Here is a 14,337-nt window from a genome sequence, read left to right as displayed (position 1 = left end):
AAGCCCGTCCCACTGACATGCTTAACTGGGACTGTACACATAACAATGGTAGACTGCTTGTTTCATTGATGTTTTCATCCTAGGTACGTTTGCTCTACAACTGTAAGTAAACTGCAGATTCCTTGAGAGAGTTCACATGTATTTCTTTGCCATTCCTTCTCCCCACCTTACCCAAACTAGATAATCCTACATACACATACACATGGCTACTTATAAGAGATATGATAATTGGAGGTTATAAACCTTAAAGGATAACGAAAGAAGGAAAAGAACTAAAAGCTCTCAGTGGCTGTATTTCATAACAGCTCTCATTTAACTCATATTCATCCAGCGAAGTAAGCATTATCATTTCCATTTCACAGCTGAGGAAAATGAGTCTCAAGAAAATTTAACCAGTTTGGTCAAATCCACACTAGGAAGCAGGGAGCTAGGATTCCAACCTAGACCTGCATGGGTCCAAGCCAGAGCTTTATGTGTTCTTTCCCATTGAAATATACACTCCCATCTCCCCTCTACTTCTCTTTGCCCCCCGCACCTTGAAGTAGTCACAAAAGTCATAGAAATGTTAATGTTTTTAAACCCCAGATAGACGAATAGCTGTTTCAAGTTCTGCTCTTGTAAGAAACATCCTTAAAAAGCTTGGGCGAGGACTTCCCTGGTGGCACAGTGGATAAGAATCTGCCTGCTAGTGCAGGGCACGTGGGTTTGATCCCTGATCCAGAAAGATCGCATAGGCTGCAGAGCAACTGAGTCCACGTGTTACAACTACTGAGCCTGCAGCCCACAAATACTGAAGCCCGCGTGCCCTACAACCACACACCACAACTGCTGAGCCCATGTGTGCAACGACTGAGGCCTGAACACCTAGAGCTTGTGCTCTGCTGCAAGAGAAGCCACAATGAGAAGCCTGGACGCTGCAAAGAAGAGTAGTCCCCGCTCACCGCAACCAGAGAAAGCCCTTGGGCAGCAACAAAGGTCCAGTGCAACCAAGAGCAAAAATAAATTATTAATTAAAAAAAACTCTACTGTTTAAAAAGGAAAAAAACTGCTTGGGAGAGCAAGACGCTTAAAGTGTCTTACACTAGGAAGGGAGTGAGTCCAAGAGGTCAGCTAAGCAGCTCTTAACAATAGTTCAGGCAAAAAGCATTGATGGGATGGATGAAGGTAAGAGTGGCGGGATGGGAAGGTGTGAAAACTATTAGAAGACAGATCAATAGACTAGTGATGGTTTGGATTGTGCAGGCGCTGATCAGTCATTGTAGAATCACTGCTATGGCTGCTCCGGGAGAACGAGGCTGGAGAGAGGAAGCCGGGATGGGAGATTTCCGTATTTCGTGGAGAAGATGATAGGGCTGAAAGTAGCCGTGGAAGTGGGAGAGAGGATGGATCTAGAAAGAACATGGAAGAAGAATCTAGGGGATGTGCCGCCAAGCTAGACATGGGAATGTGAGGGCGAAGGAGGGGTCAAGGGTGAAGTCCAGAAATCTGTTGCGGACAGCCGGGTGCTTCTCACAGAGGTGGGGGACGCAGGGCTGGGGGGAGCGGGAGCAGCTTGCAGGCAAAGAGGGATTCTGGATGTGCCAGCTTTGAGGTGAATGTGTAAGTTGGCACTGGCAGCCAGAATGCAATTACATTTAAAACAAAACAAGCCTCTCTTATCTCAGTGAGATTCTTTGTCTCCTTCAGAGGCTGTGGATGAAAGCACTGAAGCCTGTGTGACGCAGGGTTCTGCGTCAGGTCATAAAGCAACTCTGCAGTTCCCTATGTTTTCACTTTATTGTGGTTCAACTCTCTCTCAAAAGCCATCTATCACCCAGTGGGGGCCTCTGTCATCACCAAGATGTCTTTATTGAGACTTCCAAAGCTCATAGGGGCAGTATGATTCGATTAGTGGCAGTGACTCACATAATTCATAGAAATTGTGGCAGGGAGGTTTCAGTGGCCCCTAGGGCCACAGGATGGCCATACACACACACATACACACACACACACACCCCATAGGTTAAAACTCGCATGGACAGGCTCTAAGACATTTTTGCACGCTTCTGCCCCACTAAAGAGCACTGGCATTGTTTACACAAGGCCCCTGCATGTCAGGACAGGGAGCCTGGACCTTCGTGCCTGCTACAGAGGAAGAAGGGAAGCATTCAAGCGGGTGAATGAGCAGATGAAGACTCCCCAGGGAGCTACTGCTTTTCCGCACATGAACTTTCATCATGAAACCCTCTACCCCAAATCCAAAGCCAGTTGTTAGGAAGGCAAATTGCATAGGGTCTCCCAGCTCAAGGAGACGACTTGTGGTTGCTTCCTCGATGTATTCACCGTGCCCGTGTTAGGACACCCGAAACCAAGCCCTGGTTAAACTCCCATTGCAGTGAGAGTTAAGTGGTCACCCAGCTCAGGGCCTGCCAGCCCACCAGGTGGGGACCAGCTGCCTGAGAAACAACTGCCCTCCTTATTCAGAATGTCCTTTGACCCGACTCCAACTTTACCCAGAGAGGCCCTAAAAAGTTCCCCCTCAAATCAAGCTTTCTTGCATGGAAACCCTCTAAAAAGGAGCTTCCTTACCTGAGAGAAGGTCCTGGTGACCGGCTGTGGGAAAAAAAAACAAACAAACCCAAAAACCAAGTTCCAGCAGACGTGACAGGGACTCATAGAGCAGATCTGTTGCTTTTAAAAGAAGAAAGGTGACTTCATCCCCGGTGCCGTGGTGTTTAGAAGAGCAGTGAATGCTGCCTGGCTGAGCCAACTCTGTCTCACCAGCGATGACTCCATCCAAATTATGCAGCCACTGCCCAGACATGCTCAGCCTTCAGAAGGTGGATCGCTGGAATCTGACTTGCCCCGTCATTTTCAGTAAGTTTCAGAAAGTCCGGAAGCACCAGTTGCCTTCACTGGCACCAGGGGTAGGGAAACCACACACTTATTTCCCCCCGAGTCATATTATTATCTCCCAAGAATCCAACACTCTAGGGAAGGAAAACAGGTATTTAAACTTTCTAGAGGTAGCAATTCTTGGGAAAGAAGAGGAGAGAGAAGAAGGAAAATCTTTCAAGCAGGATGCGGGTGGGGGGCAGTAAGAAGCTGGGAACAATCACCAATCACCGTGCTAAGAGGTTTGCAGAGCTGGTGGGTTTGCAAGCCTACAAAGGTGACAAATAGGTGATGGCCTGGACTTTTCAGGAGGGAAAGTATCTAGTTCAACAAAAGGAATGAGTCACTGTAGGAAAGGAAAGGTGATAGTCTTTCTTTCTTTTTTTTTTTTTTTAAGACTGATGTGAACTTTGAATTATCACTGGAAAACTGAAGCGAAGGTAATTTGTTAATAATACAAATGGTGGTAACACTTGGTCTAGAAGACAGGACCTCTGATTTCTCTTTTTTTTTCTTTTAAAGTTTTATTTTGTGTTGTGATAGTTTCAGGTGAACAGTGAAAGGACTTAGCCATACATATACGTTTATCCATTATCCTTCAAACTCCCCTCCCATCCAGGCTGCCACATACCATTGAACAGAGTTCCATGTGCTATACAACAGGTCTTTGTTGGTTATCTATTTTAAATATAGCAGTGTGTACATGAAAGAAATGGTTGTAATGGTAATGGTATGGGGGAAATGAGCTTGAGTTTAAACTTAGGAAAAAGGTGACAGTCTTTTAAATGAAGGTGACATATTTTTGTTTTCTTTTTTTTTTTTTTTTAGTTTTTTATTTTTTAAATTTTAAAATCTTTAATTCTTACATGCGTTCCCAAACATGAACCCCCCTCCCATCTTTTTGTTTTCTTTTTATTGAATATGGTACCACTCAATCCGTTTGGAATCATCTGTAACATTTATGTATTAGCTTATAACAAGCCCACATTCCACCAAGCTTTGGGAAGAGACATTTATTTAAGTCAGGAGTTGTCTCTTTTATATGTCAAAGGTAAGACTGAAGCAATGGGATTTGGAACATGGAATTCAAGGCCACGTCAAGCTACCCAGTAAGCTGGGTGCCTCTGCCTGATGCCACGTCCTTGGGTTAAACTTTGGGCAGACCTTCCGGCTGTGATGCCAGGATGAGACATGGTAATGCCAGTGACCTCCGTTGGAAGTAGGGCAGAGCTTAGCAGCTGGCTGCCTTCCCTCTCACGTCTGTGCTTTATGAGAGTGTACGGTGACTCTGGGTCACTACACACATGTCCAGTTTCTTGCTGAACTATTTTGAGGCTTTGGGGAATCTTCCTGTGTCAAGTTTCACTCCAGAGAGGATAAAACAAGAAAAAAAAAAAGTTCTTTCTATTGAAATGAAGACATTCAGTTCCAACATTAGAAAGGAGTTTTTGAATTCAGAGATTTAAGCAATGTCAACATGGCCTTATAGAAGAAACTTGTAAATCTCTTAGTCGGGGTGTAAACATTCAGAGTAGAAGAGGAGCAGAGTTTCATCAATGATAAAGTCAAAAAAGGGCAGGGACTACTTTTATTTGGTTTATCACGGACTCCTCATATCCTTGCACAGAGAGTAGTACATAGTAAGTGCCCAGTAGCCAGAGAGTAAATGGTGTCTGACAATCCCTTCTGTTCCAGATTTTTAGAACAGATCTGTTGAGGATCTTTTTTTTTTAATTGAAGCATAACTGACATACAATAGCATAGTAGTTTTATATGTGTTCATCATAGTGTACATCATCGTGATTTGATATTTATATGCATTAAGAATTCTTAAAGTCCCTTTCTGGTAAGCAAGGCAATTGCAGAGAGCATGAACCAGTGGGTCTTATGAAATGCAAGAGGCATTTTGTCCTTTGCTTTGTCTTAGTCTCCAGGTTCATTGCCACAGTTAGAACAAAGCAAAGAAAGCCAATATCTGGACCCAGGAGCCCCCTTTTTAACCCTATTGCCCTCTACATCAAGTAGACTCTGGTGTCTTTCCTCAGGCCCAGGACTCCAGCTCACAGGCAATCTGCCAATTCTCCTCAGTTTTCTTTTGTTCTCAACATTCCAATATAGAATGTTCAAACTTACAGCTATGTTGAAAGAATTTTATAGTGAACACCCAAATACATACCACGTAGTTTCTTCAACTGACATGTTACAGTATTTGCTATATTATATATTTATTCTTTATACACTCAGCAGCTAATTAACTTTGTTACTAAGTTTCGAAGAAAGTTCCAGACATTAATACATTCCCCCAAATACTTCAATGTTATTAATCAGAGCTCAAATTTTGTTTACAATTCTTTTATCTCTTTTCAGATGAAAATCTTGTACTACACAATGCAAAAACTGTCAGCATATCATTCGATGAGTTCCTATAAATGCACACACCTTTGCAGCCCAGACCCTATCAAGAAACAGAACATGGACCATCACCCTAGAATGTTTCTCTTGTCCTTTCCCAGCAAACTCTAGGCTTAACACTCCTAGAGAGATCCAACCTCCTCTTATTCTCACCAGATATCAATTTCACCTATTCTAGTACTTCATATAAATAAAAGCAAATAATTTGTATTCTTTTGTGGAATTTGTGTTCACTCAGCATGTTTTGAGATTCACCTATCCATGTTATTGGTTTCTTTTCTTTGATGAATAGTATTTTATTGTATGAATATGCCAAACTTTTTCAAGTCTCCTGTTCATGGACACTGGGTCCTCAAGTTTATTACGACTTATTATGACTTTATTATGGGGTTATTATGAATAAAGCTAACATGAACATATTCTAACCAAATTTTTGTGGACATGTATTTGTTTAGGTTCAGTTCAGCCGCTCAGTCATGTCCGACTCTTTGCGACCCCATGGACTGCAGCACGCCAGGCCTCCCTCTTTTTCCCCTGGGTAAATATCTAGGAACAGAATTGCTGGGTCTTAAAATTGTTGTGGTTCCTCGATCGTGTCTGGCTCTTTGCAACCCCATGAACTGCAGCACACCAAGCTTCCCTGTTCTTCACCATCTCCTGGAGTTTTTTCAAATGCATGTCCATTAAGTTGATGATGCCATCCAACCATCTCATCCTCTGTGGTCCCCTTCTCCTCCTACCTTCAATCTTTTCCAACATCAGAATCTTTTCCAATGAGTCAGCTCTTTGCATCACGTGGCCAAAGTACTGGCTTCAACTTCAGTCCTTCCAATGAATATTCAGGGTTGATTTCCTTGCAGTCCAAGGGACTCTCAAGAGTCTTCTCCAACACCACAGTTTGAAAGGATCAATTCTTTGGGTCTTAAAATAGGTATGTATCTTTCCCAATGTCTTGACCATTTTTCCCTCCTACCAACCATGTACAAGAGCCCTAGTTACTTTGCATTCTTCTGACAACAGTTGGTGCTGTCAGTTTAATTTCAGCTCTGTTGGTGCGTGTGGAATGGTACCTCACTGTGGCTCAGTTTTGTATGTCCTTGATGACTAAAAAGTTGAACACCTTTTCATGTGCCTGTTGGCCATTCATTTACCATCTTTTATGAAGTGTCTGTTCAAATCTTTTGGCCATTTAACAACTGATTGTCATTTTATTATTGAGTTTTAGGAGCATTTTGTGTATTCAGAATACCAGTTCTTTGTCTGACATGTTTTGCTGATATCATCTCCTGCCCTGTGGCTTGCCTATACATTTTATTAATGATGTTTCTTCTGATAAACAAAAACTTAATTTTGATTAAGTGCAGATTTTATTTATTTTTTTGCTTTTGTCTCCCCCGCCCCACTCCAAGTCATGAAAATAATCTCCTGTTTCTTCTAGAAGTGTTATAGCTCTGGCTTTCATGTTTAGATCCATGGTCAATCACAAATTGATTTTTGTAAATAGTATGATTTAGGGCAAGATTAATTTGTTTTCATATGAATACATAATCATTTCAACACTGTTTGTTCCTTTCCTAACAGGGTTGTTTTAACACCTTTGTCAAAAATAAAATAAATGTCTAAAAATGGACCTATTTCTGGACTCTATTCTGATTTACTCATCTGTTGATCCTTGTGCCAGCGCTGCACTGTCTTGATTATTGTAGCTTCAGGGTAAGTCTTGAATCAAGTAGAATAAGTCTACAACTTTGACTTCTTTTTCTCAAACCTTCTATTAATGTTCTAAATTCCTTACATTTCTACAGAAATTTTAGAATCAGCTTGTCAATTTTGACTAAAAAGCATACCAGGATTATGATTAGGATTGTAATGAATCCATAGTTCAAGTTAGTAATTACCATCTTAACAATACCAAATCTTTCAATCCATTAATGTAGTATATTTCTCCATTTAGTTACATCTTCAGTTTCTCTCAGCATTTTGTTGATTTTCTCTTTATCATTGATTTTTAGCAGTTTGTGACATGCATAAAGGTTTTTTATCTTTCTTTTGCTTGTTTTTGATATTAATCTTTCTTGGCATTTTTTGAAGTTTTAGAGTCTATAAACATCTGTCTTTTCCCAAATTTATAAACTTTTCACCTGTTATTTATTCAAATACTTTTCTGTGTTGTTCTTTCTCTCCTCACCTTTTGGGACTTCAATTATATGTATATAAGACATTTGGGTATTATTGCAATGATCTATGAGTCTCTGTACATTTACTACATCTCTGTTCCTCAGTTTGAATCATTTCTTATCATCTGTCTTCTAGTTCACCAACTTTTTGTTCTTTCATCTCCTTTGCGCTTTTAAGCACACACTGAATTTTTATCTCAGAAATTTATTTTTCAGTTCTTATATTTTCATTTGATTTATAAAAATAATTTCTACTTATCTGCTAAGATATTATTTCTATATTTTCCTTCATTATAACATTTTCCTTTGGGTACTTGAGCATACTTACAATAACTTCTTGAAAATTCTTGTTGGTTAATTTCATCATGCAAATTGTCTCAGATGTTGGTCTCTGGTGATTATCTTTTCTTTTTAAAATAAGTCCTGTTTTCCTATTTTGTTATATGGTGAATAGTTTTGGAGTGTATTATTGTCTTTAAGAATGACATGCTGTGGAAAGTCTGGATTCTATATTGCTCTTCTGATGAGTACTAACTTTTCTTTATTCAAATAGTTGAAGTGGCTGAACTCAAACTACAAAACTCTATCTCCCCTGTAGTAGCTAGAATTTTAATTCAGTTCTTTTAGCTTAGCTGGGACTTTTAAAATCTTCTTCTTCTATATATGGTTCACGATCAGCCATAGATGTGGGCAGAATTTATCCATAGAGTGTAGGGCTTCCTTTTTTCCCTGTTTATGACAGATAGGGCCCTATTCTTAGGCTAAAAGCTGTAAATCAGGGAACTTAACCCATGCCGTTTTCTTCTTCCAATGGCTCAGTCTCCTGTGGTTTCTGTCTGTTGTTTTTTTTTTTTTTTCCTCTTTAGCACCTTCAATTAGACATTTTTACATTTTGTCCAGAGCTTATATTTGTTATCCAGAAGATGTATGATCCAAGAGGAGCTACATGGCCATAACATTCAATTACCTTTTGAATCACCTAGTTTACCTTCAAAAAGATAATTCATAGCTCTTTCCTGGGGTACTAGTTATGTTTTATTTCAAGTACCACCTCAGAGTGAATGATTATGTTGAAATGGATACTGAGTTACAGCAGAAAAGTGTGACATAATCAATAAGCAAAGGAGGGGAGGTGTAAGCTGGATGTTTGCAATTTCTATTATGGTTATTTACAAAACAATATAATACTCAGCTGTTTGTACCTACCAAAACATCTTCCTGAAGTTTGTACTTACTTGTTTGACTGTTAATCTTCTCTGTTAAATTGTAAACTTCCTGAGAGCAGGGATTTGTATTTACAAAATTCACATTTATATGACCAGTGTCTGTCATCTGGAATATAGCATGTTCTCAATAAATATTTGCTAAGTGAATGAGAATAGTGTGCGATCAGGACCCATTCCAACTTGGTACAAGTTATCATTGTTAGCAATTTATCTCTGAAAAAAGTAGACAATTTAGAAATACCAAATCCAGTATTTGGGCTTCCCAGGTGGCTCTAGTAGTAAAGAACCACCTACCAATACAAGAGACATAAGAAACGCAGGTTCAGCCCCTGTGTCAGGAAGATCCCCTGGAGGAGGGCATAGCAACTGACTCCAGTATTGTTCAGTGGAAAATTGCATGGACAGAGGAGCCTGGTGGACTACAATCCATGGGGCTGTCAAAGAGCTGGACATGACTGAAGTGACTTAGCACAGCACAGCACAATCCAGTTTCATTTTTACCTTAGTCTTACTTTTTGAAATTGTATAACCAATGTGGAGAAATAGAGAACACAGATCAGCAAAAATAAAATAAATCAACAAACCCCATTTTTTCCCTTCACAGTCATAACCATTTTAATCATTTTTTTTCACATTGCTTTTTATTATCCTTCAGTTTTGCTTCTCAGCCTTGGGTGCATATTCTAATTCTCTGGGCAACTTTGAAAAGTGATAATGTTCATATCACATCTAGGACCAATTTAATCACATTCTCAAGGATTGGACCCAGGAGTTAGTACTATTTTTAATTTCCAAGATGATGCCAATATGCAATTAAGAGGACCCAAAGATGTCCCAGCTGGGACTATCAGAGGTTTTTCAGATCTTATTTTCTGTCTCCTAGATGATACAGTCCCTGTTTTCCAGGAGACTTCAAACTAGGCATGACTTGAAGCAATTAAATATGAAACAAGTAGAAATCAGAACATTAAAGATACATAATCAAGTGCTAAACTGCATAGAAGCTGTTAAGTTAAATGTGCCTGGACAGACATTCCTGAGTGATAGCAAAAGTGCACTCATCTGTACTTCTTACTTCTTGGCTGGGAGCCCTGCGAGTTACATCAAGGGACTCTCCTCCCTCTATAAAGTTTTGGTGAAATGGGCACAGTGACACGTTAAAATGATAGATGATGCTGATTCTTGTCCTCCCGATTTTTCTTTTTTTGAAGGGTTGTTGAGAATGCTTTGTGATTTTATTTATTTATTTTTTAAATTTACTGTTTTATTGAATTTTGTTGCTTTCTGTCAAACTTCAACATGAATCAACCATAGGTCTACATATATCCCCGCCCTTTTGAACCTCCCTTCCAGCTCCCTCCCCATCCCACCCCTCTAGGTTGACACAGAGCCCCTGTTTGAATTTCCTGAGACATACAGCAAATTCCCTGTTGGCTATCTATTTTACATATGCTAATGTAAGTTTACATGTTACTTTTTCCATTCATCTCACCCTCTCCTCCCCTCTCCCCATGTCCATAAGTCTATTCTCTATGTCTGTTTATCCATTGCTGCCCTGTAAATAAATTCTGTATCATTTTTCTAGATTCTGTATATATGCATTAGAATACAATATTTCTCCTTTTCTTTCCAACATAGTTCACTTTGTATAATAGGTTCTAGGTTCATCCACCTCATTAGAACTGACTCAAATGTGTTCCATTTTATGGTTGAGTAACATTCCATTCTGTATATGTACCACAACTTAAAGAATGGATAAAGATCCATTTATCTGTCGATGGACATCTAGGTTGCTTCCATGTTCAAGCTGCTGTAAATAGTCCTGCAAAGAACAGTGGGATACATGTGTCTTTTTCAATTTTGGTTTACTCAGAGTATATGCCTAGGAGTAGGATTGCTGGGTCATATGGTTGTTTTATTCCTAGGTTTTTTTAAGGAATCTCCATACCATCATCCATAGCGGCTCTATCAATTTACATTCCCACCAATGGTGCAAGAGTGTTCCCTTTTCTCCACACCCTCTCCAGCATTGATTGTTTTTAGACTTTTTATAATGGCCATTCTGACCAGTGTGAGGTGATATCTCATTGGAGTTTTGATTTGCATTTTTCTAATAATGAGCGATATTGAGCATCTTTTCATGTGTTTGTTAGTCATCTGTATGTCTTTTTTGGAGAAATGTCTGTTTAGGTCTTTTTCCACTTTTTGAATGGGTTGTTTCTTTTTCTAGCATTGAGTTGTATGAGCTGCTTGTATATTTTGAAAATTAATCCTTTGTCCATTGTTTCACTTGCTATTATTTTCTGACATTCTGAGGGTTGTCTTTTCACCTTGCTTATAGTTTCCTTTGCTGTTCAAAGGCTTTTACGTTTAATCAGGTCCCACTTAGTTTTTATTCTCAGTATTTTAGGAAGTAGATCATAGAGGATCCTACATTGATTTATGTCATCGAATGTTTTGCATATGTTTTCCACTAAGAGTTTTATAATTTCTGTTCTTACATTTAGGTCTTTAATCCATTTTGAATTTATCTTGTGTATGGTGTTAGGAAGTGTTCTAATTTCATTCTTTTACATGTAGCTGTCCAGTTTTCCCAGCACCATTTATTGAAGAAGCTGTCATTGCCCCATTGCATGTTGTTGCCTCCTTTGTGAAAGATAAGGTACCCATAGATGCATGGGTTTATTTCTGGGCTTTCTATCTTGTTCCATTGGTCTATATTTCTGTTTTTATGTCAGGACCATACTGTCTTGATGACTGTAGCTTTGTAGTATAATCTGAAGTCAGGAAGGTTGATTCCTCCAGCTCCATTCTTTCTCAAGGCTGCTTTGGCTATTCGGGGTCTTCTGTGTTTCCATATGAATTGTGAAATGTTTTGTTCTAGTTCTGTGAAAAATGTCATTGGACTTTTGATAGGAATCACATTGAATCTGTAGATTGCATTTGGTAGTATAGTCATTTTCACAATACTGATTCTTCCTACCCAGGAACATGGAATATCTCTCCATCTGTTTATGTCATCTTCGATTTCTTTCATTAGTGTCTTATAATTTTCTGTGTACAGTCCTTTTTTCTCCTTAGGTAGGTTTATTCCTAGATATTTAATTCTTTTTGTTGCAATGGTGAATGAGAGTGATTCCTAAATTTCTCTTTCTAATTTTTCATTGTTAGTGTATAGAAATGCAAGTGATTTCTGTGTATTGATTTTGTATCCTGCAACTTTGCAAAATTCACTGATTAGCTCTAATACTTTTTTGATGCTATCTTTAGGGTTTTCTATGTACAGTATCAGGTCATTTGCAGACAGTGAAAGCTTTACTTCTTTTCTGTTCTCGATTTCTTTTGTTTCTTTTTCTTCTCTGATTGCTATAGCTAGGACTTCTAGAACTACGTTGAATAATAGTGGTGAAAGTGGACACCCTTGTCTTGTTCCTGATCCTAGGGGTATGCTTTAAGTTTTTTACCATTGAGAATACAATGTTTGCTGTAGGCTTATCATATATGGCCTTTACCATATTGAGTTGTGTTCCTTTTATGCCCATTTTTTTGAGTTTAATCATAAACAGGTGCTGAATTTTGTCAAAGGCTTTTTCTGCATCTATTGAGATTATCATATGGTTTATATATTTCAATTTGTTAATGTGGTGTATCACATTGATTGATTTGCATATACTGAAGAATCCTTGCATCACTGGAATAAACCCAACTTGATCGTGATTATGAGCTTTTGATGTGTTGCTGAATTCTGTTAGCTAAAATTTTATTGAGGAATTTTGCATCTATGTTCATCAGTGATGTTGGCCTGCGGTTTTCTTTTTTTATGTGTTGTCTTTGTTGGTTTTGGTATCAGGGTGATGGTGGCCTCATAGAATCAGTTTGGAAGTGTTCCTTCCTCTGCAATTTTTTTGGGAGTTTTAGAAGGATAGACATTAGCTCTTCTGTAAATGTTTGATAGAATTCTCCTGTGAAGCCATCTTGTCCTGGGCTTTTATTTTATGGGAGATTTTTGAATCCAGCTTCAATTTCAGTGCTTGTAATTGGGTTGTTCATAATCTCTATTTCTTTCTGGTTCAGTCTTGGGAGGTTGAACTTTTCTAAGAATCTGTCCATTTCTTCCAGGTTATCTATTTTATTGCCACATAGTTGTTCATAATAGTCTCTTATAATCCTTTATATTTCTGCACTATCTATTGTAACCTCTCCTTTTTAATTTTTAATTTTGTTGATTTAATTCTTCTCTCTTTTATTCTTGATGAGTCTGGCTAAACATTTGTCCATTTTGTTTATCTTCTTAAAGAACCAGCTTTTAGTTTTATTAATCTTTAGTATTGTTTCTTTCATTTCTTTTTCATTCACTTCTGCCCTGATCTTTATGATTTCTTTCCTTCTCCTAATTTTGGGGGCTTTTTGTTCTTCTTTTTCCAGTTGTTTAAGGGCTAAAGTTAGGTTGTCTGTTCAATGTTTTTCTTGTTTCTTGAGGTAAGATTGCATTGCTATAAACTTCCCTCTTAGAACTGCTTTTGCTGCATCCCACAGGTTTTGCGTTGTCATGTTTTCACTGTCATTTGTTTCTAGAAATTTTTTGATTTCCCTTTTGATTTCTTTCTTTCTTTTTTTTTTTTTTTTAGTTCCAGTGATTTATTTATTTAAATTTAAATTTATTTATTTTAATTGGAGGCTAATTACTTTACAATATTGTATTGGTTCTGCCCCACATCAACATGAATCTGCCACGGGTGTACACGTGTTCCCCATCCTGAACCCCCCTCCCACCTCCCTCCCTGTACCATCCCTCCAGGTCACCCCAGTGCACCGGCCCCAAGGATCCTGTATCAAACCTGGACTGGTGATTCGTTTCTTATATCATATTATACATGTTTCTATGACATTCCCCCAAATCATCCCACCCTCACCCTCTCTCACAGAGTCCAAAAGACTGTTCTATACATCTGTGTCTCTTTTGCTATCTCGCATATAGGGTTATCATTACCATCTTTCTAAATTCCATATATATGCATTAGTATACTGTATTGGTGTTTTTCTTTCTGGCTTACTTCACTTTGTATAATAGGCTCCAGTTTCACCCACCTCACTAGAACTGATTCAAATGTATTCTTTTTAATGGCTGAGTAATGCTCCATTGTATTTCTTCAGTAACCTGTTGGTTATTGAGAAATGTGTTGTTTAATCTCCATGTGTTTGTTTCTTACAATTTTTTTTCTTGTAATTGATATGTAGTCTCATAGCATTGTGGTGGGAGAAGATGCTTGATACAATTTCAATTTTCTTAAATTTACTGAAGTTTGATTTGTGACCCAGGATGTGGTCTGTCTTGGAGAATGTTCCATGTGCACTTGAGAAGAAGGCTCTTATTCTTCTGCATTTGGATGGAATGTCCTGAAGATATCAGTGAGACCCATTCCATCTAGTGTATCATTTAAGACTTGTGTTTCCTTATTAATTTTCTGTTTTGATAATGTCTCTTGGTTTGAGTGGGGTGTTAAAGTCTCCTACTATTATTGTGTTACTGTCAATTTCTCCTTTTATGTCTCTTAGTGTTTGTCTTATGTACTGAGCTACTCCTATGTTGGGTGCATAGATATTTACAATTGTTATTTCTTCCTCTTAGATTGATCCCTTGATCTTTA

At 38.5% G+C, this 14,337-nt stretch overlaps 1 protein-coding gene across 2 annotated transcripts in view; it reads right to left on the bottom strand.

Annotated features, from left to right (window-relative positions):
- The window catches only part of AMOTL1 (angiomotin like 1), a 202,163-nt gene extending 199,445 nt beyond the window's left edge, over positions 1–2,718 (bottom strand). The window contains exon 1 of one of the 2 annotated variants that reach the window (XM_018059853.1): positions 2,569–2,718. The gene's annotated coding sequence lies outside the window, so the exon portion shown is untranslated. The remainder of the gene's footprint in view (positions 1–2,568) is intronic. The other variant, XM_018059852.1, reaches the window with a different exon arrangement.

This window comes from Capra hircus, chromosome 15 (assembly GCF_001704415.2).
Source record: "Capra hircus breed San Clemente chromosome 15, ASM170441v1, whole genome shotgun sequence".
Taxonomy (NCBI): domain Eukaryota; kingdom Metazoa; phylum Chordata; class Mammalia; order Artiodactyla; family Bovidae; genus Capra; species Capra hircus.
The sequence above is the reverse complement of the archived record's forward strand: the minus strand, read 5'-3'. Positions and strand labels throughout refer to the sequence as shown.